The following is an 18,825-nucleotide window of genomic DNA, read 5'->3' as shown; positions in this document are numbered from 1 at the left end:
TAACGGGGGTGCTCACATTCTCCGCGCTCTTTGCCAGCACGTGTTTGGCGACGGCTGTATATTCCCCGGCTCCTGGTTCACAGAGGGTGAAATGGGGAAGGTGTTGGTTGTTTATGTTTAGTACCTGAAATCAGGAAGTCCACATCCCCCGATAAGCTTGTCGTCCAACGGTGTGAGGAGGGCCACGGGGAGAACCCCAGCACACGAGTCTCCCAGTGTTACCAGGACACCGGCGTTTCCAGATACAGAGACACTTCACTGGTCCTTTCTGTCATTCTCACCATCATTACATGATCTCTTTTGTCCTGAACGCAATGTCTGATTGTGAGCGGTCCTCAGAGCAGAGGAAGGACAGTGTTTGTCCCAGCACCCAGGGGAAGGACAGGGCGCGAGTGGACCCCGAGGCCCGCACTCTTCGGTCTGCCTCTCACACCTGCCACTTACACTTCCCGTGACACGAAGTCCGCTCACACACGCAGGGGTCTACACGAGTCCCAGAGCCCCAGGGGAACGGCACCTTCCTTTCCCCTCCACTTCCCTGACTCCGGTCATGCTGTCCTCCTCCAGAACCCGACTCACCAAGCAGCATTCCGCAAGCATACAAATAATTTACGATTTGAAATAAAAAACTCGCAGAAAGACTAACATTTACATGACAGCTTATAGTTGTTGAAGCACATTGATGCACATTATTTTGTTTCGCCCTGAAAACAGTGCGACACAATTACTACGCTCATTTTTTTTAGATCTTATGTCTCCTTGGTATCTATCTATCTACCTATTTATTTATTCATTTAATGTAATTTATTGTCGAATTGGCTATGCCCACTTTAAGGTGATTTAGTTGCGAGCAGAGCAGGTAAAGCTGAGGGCAGCCTCAGCTACCGTGTCCCTGGTTTGTAACTCCAGGCGCCGCCCGCGCAAGGACACACTCCTAAACCGCATTTGCAAGCGTGTCTGCTTCCATTTAATGTGACGTTTTCTCCTGAACTGGACCAAAGGCACTTTGATGGTAAAGATTACGTCTTCCATTCTTATTTCTTCTGCCCACCGTTCTTGGACTTGAGGACATCCGTGGATCTTGTAAGCATTTGGTACGCACTCAGGACTGAGACCCAGCAGGTGTCTTTTCCTCTACTCGCAAAGTTTTGGCTTGTGTTTGTGCTGATCGCCCAGGAGCCCAGGCACCCACCTCATCAGAGGGGGCCCTGGAGAGGCGGGAAGACGAACACCAGGAGATCTCTCGCCCTCGCGCCACACTGGTAAAGCCGTCCTGTCGCTGTGTGCTGGGAGGTCGTGTTGGAGACAAGCCAGTCCTGCCTGCCTATGCTACAGGGGAGAAGACAGGTCGTGGAGGTGACGTGGTTTTTCAGTTCACGTACCTGGTGAGTCACAGGGCCCACACGGCTCCCCGATGCCAGAGTCACTTTCTCTTTGGTGTCCCTCAACGGACTTGAAAGGCTAAGAAACCAGATCCAGCTGTGAACCTAGGTGCCAAGAACTACGGTAAAGTAGTTTGTGTTCACACGAGGCATCTGACACATCCATCTAAAGTGGTTTCCATATTAGCTGACTGTTAGCATCGTCCACGGACGGAGAAATCTATTTTCTCAGAACGTTTTATTGCCATTGTAGTAATTCATTTGCCGCTTGAGTTTTAAAACTTGGGGTTTTATCCAAAACTGATATGTTTTTGGGCAGCACATGTACTTGTTAAGGACTCACCTCGGGCCTGATAGTTAACGTTAAATGAGGGCTTCGCCAGAAGAGTGTGTTCATTAGTGAGAGTGGCCCCACGGTGTAGGTATCTTTGCCCCGTTTAAAAGACGAGGCAATGGGGATTCGATAGAACTAACTACCTGCCCAAGGACACGCAGCGTGGACGTGGCCACGTTAGCTACACACACAGACTTTGAGCCTTCAGAACTTCCTCTGCTTCACATGTCTGGGCTTGTGAGGCAGTGGGGGGCCCCCTTCCCGGAGCGGGGGGCCCCTCTTGCCCTTCAGGAGCACTCGCACCTAGTCGCCGGGTCATCCTGCAGATGGAACCCGGGGTTCAATGCCCCCGAAGGCATTTTGTTTCTTTAGCTTTGTTAAATCTTTTAATTAAGGCATGTTAACGAAGCCAAAGCAAAATAAATGACGCTCCTTGCAAGGAAATTAAATCGAGGAACTAAGCCCATTTATAATTATTGTATTTCAATTAGGCTGTAACAGGGCTGGGCGAACAGAAAGATAAAAAGAAGAACACTGATGTGGGAGTTTCATAAATATTTGCAAAGTCCTGTTAGAAAGGGAGCAACATAAATAATGCTTTAAAATAGCCCGTGTCCCCGGCAGCGCCCTTTGTGCTAATGACGATGGGAAATAGTTTCGTCTGCAGTGCTCTCACCAAAATTCGTCCCACGACGCTAAGGAAGGCTTTTCCTCCCTCTTCCTTGAGTACGTGGGGTTCCTTTGGAGAAAGAGGTTATAGCAATATGTGATAGCATTTTAATTTACTATTTTAAAATTAAAACACTATTAAATTTTTGAAAGAGCTAGAATTAAATTCAAATCCTGTCTCCATTTTGGTGCTCAAATGTCTAATTTTCACTGGAACAAGGAAAAGTATAAGTCATTCTTTTGCATTTAATCCTTATTTTCCTCCCTGTTTAGAAACACGGTTGTATATACTGTTCTGAAAAATAAAAAAAGAAAGCGTTAAAAGCACTTATGTTTGTTTAAACCTAGGTAAACCTGTCTGCCTCACTGCAGGGGTAGGAAAGGGACCAAGCAGATTTGTCTCTGGTCCAGTGCCCGTTGGTAGGACCTGGAACCCCAGGATGGGGCCTGCCCAGGACTCCCGTCCTCACAGTGGGCTGCTAGTGGGGCCTCAGGACTGCTCTGCCCCTCGCCATGGACTAGCCTCAGAGAGGCTCTCCTCTGTGGCTTCATTTGGTGTCTGTAATACTGAAATAATTATAAAACCTCTTAGAGATTCCGGATGAAGCAGGAGGCCACCGCGGGCAGAACAGAGGCACAGGACAGCCTGGGTGAATTGCAGGCTTTACGAACGTATTATTTCCTCCCTGGATCTCGGTTTTTGTTCGTCTTTTCTAGACTAATGGACAGGAAGCCCATCTTACTCGTGTAAGTTTGAGCCAACAGGGAGAGAACACACTACTATTCCGTACCCGCGTACGGGCTCCCAAGGAGAGGTGTAGACACCCAGAGTGAACACTTGGTGAGTGTTTCTTAACAGCCGGACAGAGTGAGTTTATGTCCGCTGAATCTACCTCAAACATAAATCCCATCCCAAGCATGGAAATTCAGGGCTTTAAAATCCCCTTGTACCAGGAATTGACTTTTATCGTATTTTATAAAGCGTGTGAACACCTCTCTTGGGCACTCAACACACACACGCCCTGGCCCTTGGTCAGGACGCAGAAATGCTCGTGCAGGATGGAAACCACCCCACAGGGAGGGGGAGGAAGGTGCCGAACCCCACAGGCGGCTCCTCAGGGCCTCCGACGCGTGGGAGGGTGAGAACTGGGGCTCGCAGAAGCATCTAGGCCTCTGTTCTTCTCAGAATCTGACTGTGTCCTGGGCCTCGGCACATTGAGGAGGGGTCTCCACGTGGGTGCCTGGGTGGACAGCGCGGGCTTGGAGCACAGGACCGGGAGCCAAAACAGGCTGTGGCTTCTGTGCCCTCCACCCGCTGCCTGGGGAAGCAGGGAGCCTTCACTGCTGTGTATAGTCTGTCATTGTGACAGCAAGTGCCCGGCCACTGCCTGGCTTTAAATTATGAATACGTAAATCATTGGATCCCTCTTCTTAAAATAGGGCGGTAATAAGAATTCTCTGTCACCCAGGGAACTGGACCGAGGAAGAAAGAAGAAAGAAAGAAAGAAAGAAAGAAAGAAAGAAAGAAAGAAAAGAAAAGAAAGAAGAAAGCAAAAAAGAAAGAAAGAAGATGGAAAAAAAAGAAAGAAGAAAAAAAGAAGAAAAAGAAAAGAAGGAAAGAAAGAAAGAAAGAAAGAAAGAAAGAAAGAAGAAAGAGAAAAAAACAGAAAGAAGAAAGGAAGGAAGGAAGGAAGGAAGGAAGGAAGGAAGGAAGAGAATGGACGAACGAACAATAGCAAAAACGAAACCCGTGTCCACCCTGGGGGCCGTCCAGGTCTCCCAACCCGGCACACCCACCTCTCCTGTGGGGCAGGGTGGGACCCCCGTTCCCCATGGCCCTCGGCCCCTCTGGCCTCAGTGCACGGCTGGGCCCCGGCACCCACTGGGCTTGGGGCCGAGGTGCCCACGGGTTGAAAGCCGCTCACTGTGTTCACAGGGTGACGGCCGGTCCTGCCGACCCAGGGCCCGGAGCGGGAGCGGGCAGCGAAGCCACAGTCGCCCCAGGCGGGGGGGCGGTGACCCGTCGGCTCCACTCCATCTTTGCCCCAAATGACAGACGGCGTCTCCTCCTTGCCTCCTTGCCTCTTGTCGCCAGCCGGATGCCAGGCCTCAAAGACAGTTCCCGCTGCCGTTTGCTCGATGGCCTGCTATTCTGGGGAGTATAACATCTGCATTTTCACGTGAAATACAAAGGCTCTAATCTAACTTGCAAAACAATGTCACTTCCATAGGAAGTGTTCAGTTTGCTGCATTGAACCTCTACAGGGAAAGGAAAGTACGTGTGTGGGGCGTATCCGTGTGCGCGTGTGTGTGCGTGCGTGTGCTGTGCATACACGCGTGTGCACGTGGGGGCATCCACGCTGCCTTTGCTGTAGAAGCTGCCGTCCAATTCAAGTGGGTGTGTGACATTCAGAGGAGGGCCCTAGCCCAGCAGAGCAGTTTACTAAGGACAGACACGGGGGGGAGGGCTCAGGGCGGGCGCCCAGAGCCGCGGGCTGGCTAGCTGGGTGCTCGGACCGCCACAGGCTGGGGGTGGGCGGCAGCGGGGCGGGGGCGGGGGCGGGGAGGGGGGGGAGAAGGACAGAGAAGCAGGTGCTCAGCGCCCGGCCCGCAGCAGCCCCCACCCCGCCCCTGCCTTCTCCCGCCTCCTCGCTTGGCCGCGGCCTCGCGCTGCCTCCCCGATTGCCTGAGCCCGGAGCAGTTGACATTTACCCCAGCCAGATAATCGAGGAATAACATTTGCGTCACAGTTTAACCGACCTCTGCCTCCGCGGCTCCTTTTAGATTAGCTTCTAAACAATAGGAAGGAGAGAGGGGGAGAGAGGGAGAGGCAGGAGGTGGGGCCGGAGCCCAGCCTATTACTGCAGGGCCGGCGTGCAGGGGCGCGCTGCCCTTTCCCGGGCACAGCTATTACCGGGAAGGTATTAAAAGCACGCAGGTTGCCGTGAGCAAAGGTTAATGGATTGACTATTACCCGCGTGTGTGACGGGGGGCCGGCCCCGCGGGAGGCTCCGGGGAGCTGTGTTCCGTCTTCGGTGGGAAACTGTGCGAGGGCCTCTCTGCGTCCCACCCGGCCTCTGGAGTTCCAGGAGGCGGGATCCCTCTTTCAACCCCGGTTATGGAGGCTCAGAAGGCCGGTGCTGGGGAAGGAACACGGGCGGTCTTCCCCTTACAAACCGCCAGACTCCCCGCCCACGTGTGGCTCGCGTGGGACAGCTCAGAGGCGCCGGTGGCTCTCCAGACAGAATCAGTGGTGAGGGAGCAGGCCGGAGGCATTGGGACACGAGTCGTGGACTGGAACTATTCTGAGTGACAAACAGCGCACAGGGGGTTGTAAGAAGACTGGCTCTGATCGTTCCAGAAGCAAGCCGTTACCTCTGCCACAAGGGCTTGTGTCCCCTCAAAACCCGTGAGCTGCATAGGGGAAGCCGCGGCTCTTTGCAGACGAGATAGAACACGCTCCCCAGCGTGGGCCTGGCCCGACGTGGGCACGTTATCGGCAAGAGACGCCGCCCAGAGCACCCCGCACGGGTGTCGGGGCCCCGAGAGCAAACCCCACTATTTATTGCCTGGGTGAGTAACCGACGGCCCGGACCAGCCGCAGCTGAGGTGACATGCGTAGCCCGTGGGACGTAATGGCCACAGGCTTCAGTCCCTGTTGAGAAATGAGGACACGGGGTGCCCGGGGGGCTCAGTCGGTGAAGCGTCTGACTTCGGCTCAGGTCACGATCTCGCGGTCTGTGAGTTCAAGCCCCGCATCGGGCTCTGTGCTGGCAGCTCGGACCCTGGAGCCTGCTTCCGATTCTGTGTCTCCCTCTCTCTCTGCCCCTCCCCCACTCACGCTCTGTCTCTCTGTCCTTCAAAAATAAATAAACATTAACAAAAAGAAATGGGGACATGGGCACATTACAGAAGCCTTTTTTTTTTTTTTTTTTTTTTTTTTTGGCCTTTCAAGCAAAATGCTTATTTTCATTTTGGTGACATTGGATTGTGGTGCCAGCCCCGGAATGTCTTCCCTATGATGATCTACAATCTGCAGGGTCTTCAAATGACCACCGATCGGGCCAGCTGACCTTCCCCCAGGACGGAGCAGGCCTCGGTGGAGAAGCGTCTGCGACAGTGCGGACCCGGCTCAACGGGGAGAGTTTGCACGGCTGTGACCACCGGGAAGGGGTTTTAAAGCCCCCACCCAACACATGTCCTGTCTCAGCTAGTCTGACTTTTGTTTGTCTCCTGGGTCGTCCTTCGCTCATTTCCCCGCAGTGAAGGTGCCTGAGTGCCAGCGGGCCGCACAGGTCCCCTCACTCAGGACCCTGGCGGCCGGACACTCTTCTAAGTGCTTGGCGCATTCACTAATTTCAAAACGCACATCGGGATTTCTAATGAATTAAAACCTTAAGTCCTAAAGCTGGCAGCGAATCCGGAGAGGTGAAACCCCCCTTCAGAGCCAGGCTGACCCAGGAAAGGGAGAACCCCGGTGGGCCGGGGCGATTGCCGGAGCGAACCTCTCCCAAGGCTCACACTGATCTCCAGGTGCCACGTGAAGACGCGTCCGGTCACCGGAAAGTCGCACTTTGGCGAAGCTTGCAAACTGCGTCATAGCTCAAGTGCTGGAAATCGCAAAGGACATTCCACTCCTAAGCCTTTCTGATGTTGCAAACTCTTTGGATACTGTCTCTGTGCGCTCTGTGCAGGCAGCCTGGTTCTGTGTAACTGAAGACAGCTGTGGGCCTTGCCCGATCTCCCCAAGCACAAAGGAAATTATTGGGCAAGGGGTCCCCGTTCGGAACCTGCCCGGTAGCTCTGAAAGGGTGACCTGGTCACACGGCGGAGGTTTTACTCGCCATTCACTCGAGACAGAAAGGATTTCCGTGGACAGCGGGCTGTGAGGTTCCTTTGTAATTTCCGCTGACCAATCCCATTATGTGGGTAATTGCAAGTATCTTCCGCAAAGCGTGGACCATCAGTCACAGAATGAATCGCGAGCCAACGGAGTGGGCTGCTTCCCTGGAAAGTGTGTCGGAGGGGGAAGTTAAAAGCAATGGCAACAGAGTTTCAATGTTAAAAATGCAGCGAGAGCTGTTGCCCTGGCCGCTCAGACCCGGAGGGGGTGGGGCGTGGGAGGGGCGGGGGCCTGGGCATGGATCGCACCCGCCAGCACCCAGCCAGGCGAGAGCCGGGAAGGGTGTGGGCGCCTCTCGAGGAACCGCTTCGACATGTATTTGCATCCGTACCACACAGGGCTGACAACCATCACGGGAATTTTCCTGCCTGCGAAGGTGAATACAGAAATAGTTTGTTTAGTTTCTAGTTCGACAACCCACAAGGCCTGTATCTTTCTGGATACATTTATTTCAAGGTACTTAAAAACTGACTTTTATGCGATTATTTAGGCCGCGATTATTTTTGTTGAGAAATGTGTCCTTTACCCCTCTCATTCATCCTCTGCTAAGATATTTCTGTTTGTCAGAATGCCACCGTTTCTGATAAATGACTGAAGACAGACTGCTACACTTTATTAAAAAGTAATAACAATTTTTGTACGCACCCTTCACATCGTAGGGGGGGGACCATGAATCAAAGGACACTGCCTGTCTGGGCCTGATAAATGCGCCGTTTACCAGCTGAGGAGTTATTTAGGACTGGCTATTAATTTAAATCACATTTATCTTCCCTGGATGGGGGAGGTGGCCGTGACAGCGCCTCGGAATGACCAATGGTGCGGCTAAGTGCGAATTATTTATTACCACTGCCTCTGCAGGGCCGCACAATATGTGAGGGGGAAAAAAAACAGTGCCAATTACCGTGGTTAATCTCGTCAGGGCAATAACAAATTTCTTCCCAACACAAGGCAATTTTTATGCTTGCACTTTTTCTCCTCCAGACAGACTCGCTTATAATTCTCCATCATTAAACTCAATTTTCTCATTGTTTTCCAAGTGCTCATGGGAAATTTTTAGTTGTCTCTGCTTCACCTTTGTTGGGAGAATAGAGCTTTTTTATTCCGCATGATCCAAAGGAAAGTGTGTTCTTTGGAGCCCTTAATGAATATTTGTTGGGCGTGTGGTGAGGTGATACGTACTGCAGATCAGATTGGCTGTATTTTACTATTAAACATTTTCCCACTAATAACAATGCCTCTTGTGTAGCTTTTCAAGCCACCAAGTTCCGAATATGCAAAAGAACAATTGGGAATAACCAGTCATGAGCCTTTTTTGGCCAATTAACTTCAATTTGATTGAGCTACCGTGGAAGATGAAAATATTTCTCATAAAATGCATCTTAAGCAAGAATTAAATCCGAACATGCATAGTTAAGCTGGCTGTTAGGAGCCCAAGGCACGGCGTGTGCCACGACCTGGGAGCAGGTGTCCCTGTTGCCTGCGCCGTCTGGGCACACGCGCGTGCGGACTCTCCCGAGGCTCTCGGCCCCGCTGCTCAGCTCTCGTGTTCCAGCGACCTTCCCATGCCCTGGCCTCGCACGCTTGGCTGGGCAGGGGCAACGTGCTTTATTATTTGGATATACTTTCCCAAATTAGACAGAATAAATTCACGCTGAACAGAGTCCAGAGTCACACGCTAATAATTAAAACACGCGTGTGCGCCCGGCACCCTGTGTGTGCATCTCCTCCTACTGGTTTACGTGTCAACAGAATGATAATTATGAAATAATGAAAGCATTTCATTTTCTGGCTGACTTTCATCAAAGTAGCTATACTTGAGTGGGTTCCGGGGGAAAGGCATGTAAGGGACGACGAAATCATGACATTCAAAGGATCCGACCTCACAACCCAACGCGGCCGGGCCGAGTCTAGTGGGTTTGCCTTTCTGATTGCCGGGTTGCCCCGCGGCGGGCGGCTGGTCAGGTGCTGTTCCCGGGAACTCGGTAGACAAAGCAGTTCAGAAGGGCTGTAGTCTGGCCCGGTCCTCGGGGTCAGGAAATGAGTCCCAGGGCAGCCTTCCTGGGAGAGTTGGGGGATCGCCCGTCACAGTCCCTGAGTCCACAGGCTCAGGGGCTCAGAAGGACATGTCCACCGCCCCAGGGCCTCGGGGGCCACGCTCCCGGGAATAACTTCAGCAATTTGCAAACTCAAGCCCTTATGCAGAACGTGGAGTTAGAAAAACACGTGTGTGTGAGTAGATGTATTTGCATATGTACACGCACACATAGACACACATATATGTGAACATACGTATACATGTTTGTGTGTGCATACATACACACACGCATTTATCCACGTACATATTCATTTATATAATTCATCTGTCTACACATGCACACATATAGACCGTACGTATTTCTACATTTATACGTGTATACATGTGAGTACATGTACTCCTATATATGTACATATACATAAATCTATATATTTAAATAAATATAGTTCATTCGATAGGTTCGACAAACAAACAAATAAAGATTTAACCATGTCCGCTGTGTTGAAACAAGGGGTTTCAGAGCAGCGTCTGGTCAAACGAGGTGCTCCTGATGTCCACTCTCTGGCCATCCTGGAAGCATTCTGTGGGGACAGGCACGTGGTCACCCTCGCCTGGGCACTGTCGCCGTGCGTTGTGAACACTGAGACGTCCTTCTGGTTCCAGGCGGCCTGGCGAGAACGGCCTTGCCCTTGCCTCTGCCCTCCTTCTTGGGTCGCTCCCTCCCTCTGACACAACCGGAGAGCCATCCTGTGGGATACGCCCGTGCCCTCCCTGCCTCAAGTCCCACCCCTGAGGTGGAGTCCGTCCTTCCCAGACGGGCCCTTGCTCAGGGCAGAACCATTCACCAGTGACCTCTGGGCACCTCCTTGCCATCATTCTGATGTCTGTGGGGAAGATCTCCCGTGTCCATCCTGGCCTGGGGGCAGACCACGTAATGGCACGTTTGCCTGCGAAGGTGGTCACGCGGAGCTCCTAAGTTGTCTCTCTTCTGACTTTCTGGTCCACTCATTTCGTAAGCCGTCGCAGTTGGCCATGCGGCTTGGCTGTGTTAGGGGTTACGGGAGCCGGTATCTTTGAGCGAGAACTGTCCGCAGAGGCCTGTTCAGGTCTTACCCCAGGACGTGGACACTATCTTTAGAGCCCACACACCTTATTTGCTCTCACCGTCGGTGAAAACAAGTCTCCATCCTCCGAGCATCCAGGTATATCATCAAAATACAAACACACTCACAAAGAGCAGTGTTTAGTAAGGGAGGGGGGGACGCCGAGATCAGCTTCGCTCATCCCCAGGAAAGTTCCCTCCTATGTCATTTCTCCGGCTCCATAGTGCACACTCTTTTATTTTATTTTTTGAATTTTTAAAAAATGTTTTTATTTAGTTTTGAAGGAGAGAGAGAGAGACAGAGCATGAGCGAGGGAGGACCAGAGAGAGAGGGGGAGACACAGAATCCGAAGCAGGCTTCAGGCTCCGAGCCATCAGCACAGAGCCCGACGCGGGGCTCAAACTCACGGACCGCGAGATCGTGACCTGAGCCTGAGTGGGACGCTTAACCAACTAGGCCGCCCAGGTGCCCTGTGCACACTCTTTTATTTGGCAGAAACATTATCTATCCACCCAAATCAGAAACCCCGATGTCATTGTTAGCTAGTTACTTTCCTTTAACACAAACACTTTCTGTCAATTCGATTTCACGAGAATCTTTCAAGTACTGTCTTCGTGTCAGCTCCCAGGGCCCAGGGGCCACTTTCTGCCTTTACGGTTCTCGGGAAAACCACGGCAGCGACCAGCTGGTCTCCACACATCCACTCTCAGCTGCCTCAGTCTGTGCTCAGCAACGAGTCTAAAATATCCCCCCAAGATTGAGACTCCCCAGGGAACGTCCATTTCAGAGCCTGAGGTCCTTCACAGGCATTCTGGCTGCCAAAATCTAACTTTAATTTTCAAACATTTATTTTCTGTCCCATTTTCTCTTCCTTCTTCTTCTGGGATCTCGTTACCTGTTTTTTTCTCTTGTTTGTAGTGGACGATCATTATTGATCTAGTCAGTGAAGCTTTCATCTGTTATCTCCGTTTATAATGAAGCCTACCCTGTGATTTTTTCTTTCAGACTTTTCACCTCTAAAATGTCTATTGTTTTTTTAATGTGTATAAATTCAATTTTGACTTTTAATGCGTATATATTCAATGTTGCTGATACGATGTCCTGTCTTTTCACTCACCGCAAACATCTTTCTTTTTCTTACTGAGCGTACTTTCTGTAGTTGCTTCCAAGTTCCTCTCTGATAAACTCAGCGTCTGAGTCAACTCGGGTTGTCGGCCTTTTCCCTTGAGATATTTTCCTCCATCTTCTTCTGTCGAGTAATTTCGTATGATATCTCAAACACTGTTCCATGTCCGGAGGGCCAGATAATTGTTTCCATATTTTATCCAGAGCCCACAGCTGGTACTTATTGGACAACTTATGTTTTCAGTGTTGACTCCTTTATGCCCAAAGTGGCACTTCCTCTGATATGATTTTTAGCCTCACCCTATCAATACTGTCTCTGCAAAAATCTATCTCAATATTGTAGGCAAATCAGGCCCCTTCTATCTCCTGGAGATGGCCAGGACTTTCAACCAATGTCATAGGCCTTGAGATGTCCATTCAAGGGGCGCCTGGGTGGCTCAGTCAGTTGAGCGTCCGACTTCAGCTCAGGTCACGATCTCACGGGTCGTGAGTTCGAGCCCCATGTCAGGCTCGGGGCTGATGGCTCAGAGCGTGGAGCCTGCTTCCGATTCTGTGTCTCCCTCTCTCTCTGCCCCTCCCCCATTCATGCTCTGTCTCTCTCTGTCTCAAAAATAAATAAACATTAAAAAAATGTCCATTCAAAACCAAGCAAGTTAAATACCTATGCATTTTAGAGAAATAGACTGTCCTGGAGTCAGTGAAAAAATATAAGATACTTTACCATAATATTACCACGGGACAGTCTGTGTTAAATTTGCCATTTTAAGACAGAGTTTTCTCGGGGCGCCTGGGTGGCGCAGTCGGTTAAGCGTCCGACTTCAGCCAGGTCACGATCTCGCGGTCCGTGAGTTCGAGCCCCGCGTCGGGCTCTGGGCTGATGGCTCGGAGCCTGGAGCCTGTTTCCGATTCTGTGTCTCCCTCTCTCTCTGCCCCTCCCCCGTTCATGCTCTGTCTCTCTCTGTCCCAAGAATAAATAAAAAAACGTTGAAAAAAAAAAAAAAAAAAAAAAAAAAAAAAAAAAAAAAAAAAGACAGAGTTTTCTCTTAGCCAAAAAATGTATTTTTTTCCCCCCAGTGGAAACTCAGGAACTCCTAGTATACAAATTAAGTTTTTCTTTCCAAATTCCTGGACAAACTATAAACATTTGCAATTTGTCAAAACATTCATCTCATTAATACTTTGCTATGATGCAAACGTCCTGAATGTCCAGGAAAAAAGAATATAAATACACACACACACACACACACATACACATATGTATATGTGTATATGTATATATATATACACACACACACACACACACATATATATATATATATATATATATTTGTAGGAAATTTAAACTAATTTCATGTAAAATGCTGTTACAAAATCCATACATCTGTAGACCCACTTATAAGATCAAAAAAAGAGAAGCTAGTTGATGCCTGTGGCATGCAGCTATAATGCACACAGGCTTAAGGGACGGGGTATGATTACATTACAGATAGACTTCTAAATACCATTTGAGACAGATCAGGAATCCTTTATAGGTCATCTGTCCCACGTACGTTGTTTTCCTGGGCTCCACGGGGCAGTGCAAGAGAAGTGTCTGGATTAAAGGAGCTAGGAGTCCGGCACTCGCTCGCCCTGTACCGTATCTGACAAGGGTAGCCCCTCCTCCACCCGCTATGCCCGTGGACTGGCCACAGGGGCTGAGGAGGCTCGTGGCCAGCCGGCCGCAGCGAGAGGCTGACGATCTCCAAGAATTGCCACCTTCCGTTGGGCTTGTCATGTCTTGGAGACACGTGCTACTCTCTCTATTCCCTGTCTTCACATCCTCACAGGGTCAGATACAGGTGCTCTGGAGGTTATTGTGTTTTTTTGCCGTACTCACTTCTGGGGTCTAACCAGCCCAGCCACTTCAATCCAGACATTTGTCTGGAGTTACTGTACTCATCCAAGGTCGAAATAAAAGCCAGTGGTGTGGAGGGAGAAAAACCAATTCAATACGTGCAATAAATGCATAGAAAATGACATTATTATGCAGAGATCAGATCTTCAGCAAACGTAAAGCATCGTTCCCTCTCAAAAAGGAGTTAACATTATGATGAACAATTTCTATTTTTGTGTGATTTTGAATGAACTATTCTGTTGAAATAGTAGAGGTCATTCAGTGTCTCACAACATAATAATCTTCCCTCTCTGCTATATTCATAATGGTGTGGACCTAGAAGGTGGGGAGGGATGTCATGTAATGATCAGGTAAAAAGTGTCTTAAGTCGTCGACATTCAAATAATGTGGTCCAATGTTGAAAGGGCTCTGAAAATTTCATTTGCTTTAAAGACGTCTTTAATTAATCACAAAAGCAAAGGGTTAGCTTTGCATGGACATTACATTTTTTTAATCTGTGCTTCTTTACATTCTACTTTTTAAAATTCTTTTCCACTAGGGTTTTGATGGTTTCCTGTCTCACATTCAGGTCCTTCATCCATTTTGAGTTTATTTTTGTGATTGGTGTGAGAAAGTGGTCTAGTTTCATCCTTCTGCATGTTGCTGTCCAGTTCTCCCAGCACCGTTTGTTAAAGAGACTGTCTTTTTTCCATTGGATATTCCTTCCTGGTTTATCAAAGATTAGTTGGCCATACTTTTGTGGGTCCAATTCTGGAGTCTCTATTCCATTGGTCTTACTTGACAAATCTCCAAAGGCAAGGGACTTAAAAGCAAAAATGACTATTGGGATCTCATGAAGATAAAAAGCTTCTGCACTGCAAAGGAAACAATCAACAAAACTAAAGGCAACTGACGGAATGGAAAAGGAGATTTGCAAATGACACATCAGACAAAGGGCTAATATCCAAAATCTATAAAGAGCTCACCAAATTCCACACCTGAAAAACAAATAATCCAGTGAAGAAATGGGCAGAAGACATGGATAGACACTTTTCTAAAGAAGATATCCGGATGGCCAACAGGCACATTAAAAGATGCTCAACGTCACTCCTCATCAGGAAATACAAATCAAAACCACACTCAGATATCATCTCATGCCAGTCAGAGTGGCTACAATGAACAAATCAGGAGACTATAGATGCTGGAGAGGATGTGGAGAAACGGGAACCCTCTTGCACTGTTGGTGGGAATGCAAACTGGTGTAGCCTCTCTGGAAAACAGTGTGGAATTTCCTCAAAAAATTAAAACTAGATCTACCCTATGACCCAGCAGTAGCACTGCTAGGAATTTACCCAAGGGATGCAGGAGTGCTGATGCACAGGGGCACTTGTACCCCAATGTTTATAGCAGCACTCTCAACAATAGCCAAATTATGGAAAGAGCCTAAATGTCCATCAACTGATGACTGGATAAAGAAGTTGTGGTTTATATACACAATGGAATACTACGTGGCAATGAGAAAGAATGAAATCCGGCCTTTTGTAGCAACGTGGATGGAACTGGAGAGTGTGATGCCAAGTGAAATAAGTCAGGCAGAGAAAGACAGATACCATATGTTTTCACTCTTATGTGGATCCTGAGAAACTTAACAGAAGACCATGGGGGAGGGGAAGGGGGGAAAAAGTTAGAGAGGGAGGGAGGCAAACCATAAGAGACTCTTAAAAACTGAGAACAAACTGAGGGTTGATGGGGGGTGGGAGGGCAGGGAGGGTGGGTGATGGGCATCGAGGAGGGCACCAGTTGGGATGAGCACCGAGTGTTGTATGGAAACCAATGTGACAATACATTTCATATTTAAAAAATAAATAAAATTGTCTTCCAAAAGTCCAAAAGGCATTGATTTAAAATGGAGAACTCCATGTGTCCATATGTGTAAAATAACGTGAGATGGGGCAAGAAAGGGCCCTCATTTCAAGCTATATTAATAACATACAATGTTTATACTTCCCACCTGCAACTCCCACTCTCACCTTGAACCTCACAGCCGTCAGCCTCTGAGAGAACAGGAAGAAGAAAGGCAGGTGAACACAGCACAGTGGTGCAACAGGGTGAAGAAGGGAGGGGAGGTGGGCCAGGTGGTGGGAAGGGAACCCATGTGTAAGCAGCATCTAGAAAGAGCAGACCACAGACCAGAAGAGTAACATGTAGAGGGAGGAGATCCCGTTACGTAATAGGCCAAACGTAGAGCTTGAGGGTGCAGAGCCTGTGCTTCCTGGACCAGCTGGCACATCTTGAGCCCATGGTGGAGAGGAAGGAGATCCGTCCGTCCCTCTGGCGGTCAGCGTCCAGCACTTGAGAGGAAGCAAGGGAGACTTGCCAACCAGTTGTGCTACATCTGAGTTAGGTGACCTTGGATAAGCGTCTTCTTCTTCTTGCTGAGCTGTGTGCCTCACGGAGGGGGAGACTTACACTTCTGTAGTGAGAGTGAGCAAGGCAGGAAACTCCTGGATGACCCAGCATGCAGCAGGAATTCGAGGAACTGAGGTCATTCATATCATCATCACCACCTTTTGTCACCATCGTCACCACCAGCAACTATCCCCGCCACCCCCATTATGATCCTGTAAGGTGCCTCACCCAAAGAAACACTGGAGCTCTAAGAACTAAAATAGTTTCTAAGGATCACACAACCCAGCCTCTAGCGGTTGATGGATGTGACCCAGAAAGAGACTGGGCTCAGAGAATGTTGGGACACTTGCCTCTGCATCATTGAGCCCAAGTGCCAAGGTGTGATCTCGGAGGGGCAGGGTCTCTTTTGAATGAGCTGATAAGAATGTGGCCATGTTCCAGAATGCTCCATGCACACAGCCATCTCTAGACAACTTTCCATCCCAGCCCCTTTAGTTAATATGTCACCTATGCATACCTCACCTGGCCTTTGCTTATGACTCCGAGGCCCCAGGAAGATCCTGCCTGCGACCTTGTTGCTCTGATTCCCACTTCCTTCTCCGAGCCTCCAGGACTTCACAGACGAGGCGGCAAAAACAGCCTAACAGCTACTTCGGACATGGGCACCCAAGGACCCGAACGTTGGAAACAGCAGGATGTCTGGTCGGCGTGAAAGTTCTGCCAGACCCCAACACAGCCACTTTGAACTTGTCTCTCTACAGATTCTTCAGCTCCGGAGCTAAAACTAACGACCAAATTATATACTTTTTAAAAACTGGCTATTTATAATCCGCACGTATTACCATAATTTGTTTATATGTTGTCATATCCTTTGATTAAATATTTGTTCAAGTTTGTAAAGTTAACCAGTTCCACATAGCTCTGGCCCGAGGCTAGAAATCGTTGCAGAGATGGAAACCTAACGGGATGGTGGTCACGAGACACAGGGCTTTTCTCTAGCTTCTAACACACACAAAGCTGGGTCCCCGATGTGCGGGGCTTTGTAATGTTCGTTAGAGTGAGGCTAGGGTTAGTTTCCAGGAATTTCCTTCAAGGGACCTTTTAATTTTGTGAACACCAAAGTAGCTGATCCCGTCTTCTATTTTCAAAGCCCATCCATTCTGTGAGCTTTTTGGGTTGATATTAAAATGTTTTTCATTTTTCCTTTAATAATTCCTAACTTATCTGTGTGTGGCAGGAGAAATGAAAATCCTAAAAATCAACCTGCTGTTTATGAAGTATTGATTCCCCACTGAAACATGCCCGGACCCCGCTAACACTGCGCTAAGAGAACAGACACAGGAGGACAGAGGTAGCAAGACTCCACGCACACAAAATTCCTCAAGCAGGCAGATTCAAAGAGAGAAGTAGAAGGGAGCTTCCCAAGGGCTGGGGGCAGGGTGGGGAGGGGAGCAGTCGTGTGATGGGTGCAGGTTTCCCTCTGGGATGGTGGGAAAGTTCTGAAAATAGTCATGAGGGTTACACATCGTGATTGTGTTTAACGCCAGTGAATTGTAAACGTAAGGTGATTAAATAAGTCAGTTTTATGTTACATGCATTTTACTACAACAAAAAAGATGAAAAATCAAGCCCCTGCAAATCAGATAACTGTACTGAAAGTAAAAAAAAAAAAAAAAAAAAATAGCGTGGTCCACGGGCAGTCCTTTGAGCCTCCTTCTTCCATCCCGAGCCCTGGGACTCTTTGAGGAGGCGGGTCGGGCAGGTGCAGGCCCCCTGCCCAGCCCTCCTTCCTCCCAAGGTGCTTCATTATTTATTAGCCAAGCAATCTGGCAGGCAGTGTGCTATCGGCAGCAGAATCCAATACTGAAAGGTCACCGCCACAAACATCCCAGTGAAAGGGTGTTAAAGCAAATACAAATACACCTTTTTAATTTCGGCTGAATTGATTGGATAACAATTGGAGGGTGTCGCAGGTCAGGAGGCGCGAGCCAGCAGGTCAGAGGAGAGAAAGGAGCCGGGGCGGCGGTCACGGGGGTGCGGGACGGAGCCCGGGGCGCCCTGCCCCCGCGTGCCCTCACTCTTGTCTTCACAAATGAAGAAATGCCCACGCCAGACCCAAAGGCTTTGAAGAGAGCTGCACAGATGGCTAGGGCCACCCTGGAGTCACCGTACGTTAAGCATCATGCTCTGCTCGAAGTCAGGTATACAAAGGCTCTCCGATGTTATAAAAGGCAAGAAATGACCGTGTGCCCACAATCCCGCCCGAGACCCAGAGCTGCCGACACGCTGCCGGGGAGCCTGGCGTCCGCCCCTGGGTCCCAGAGTGCCACCCGGCCCCTCTGAGCCAGAGGACGGTGGAGGGGAAACCGAGGACCGTGCGCAGCTCAGCGGCTCAGCACACACCAGTGCCTCGCCCCGTGCCCGGCAGGGAGAGTCGGGCGAGACCACGGGACAAGTGGTCCTCGGCGGGGCCAGCGGCCTTAGTGGGGAGCCCCTCGATGTTTGCCACCCACGGATGATGCCCGGCTCCACAGATGAAGTGCCAGAACCAGTAAGTAAGCCATGAGCACATCGCCCAGACCTTTAGCAAAAGAAACCAATGAAAATTCACAAACAGGCAATATACGATTTTGTAAATACGAAAATATATTCAGCCTCACAGAGAATCATATATGTATATAGGTGTATATTTTTATGTGCAAATAACGGAGTAACATGTTTGCTGATTAAAAGTGGCAATTATGTAACAGCAGTGACCGTGCAGGAGTCCTTACCAAGACCCTCTCTTCTGTACAGCATGAGACTTTCAGAGCAGTTCTGCAAAGCTTCCCTGCCGTCGGGGACCCCGAGTGTGGGCCTCAGTCCCCCAGTCTGGTTTGGGGATGAGCTGACGGAGGGGCCTCCAGTGCAAACTTCTCTCCTCTGTCTTCTCGACCGAGGATTGTCGAGAAGCCAACAGGTGCAGTGCCGTTGGTGGGGGGGTCCCCAACAC

The sequence above is a fragment of the Panthera leo genome, chromosome A1 (genome assembly GCF_018350215.1).
Source record: "Panthera leo isolate Ple1 chromosome A1, P.leo_Ple1_pat1.1, whole genome shotgun sequence".
In the NCBI taxonomy this organism is placed as follows: domain Eukaryota; kingdom Metazoa; phylum Chordata; class Mammalia; order Carnivora; family Felidae; genus Panthera; species Panthera leo.
The sequence above is the reverse complement of the archived record's forward strand: the minus strand, read 5'-3'. Positions refer to the sequence as shown.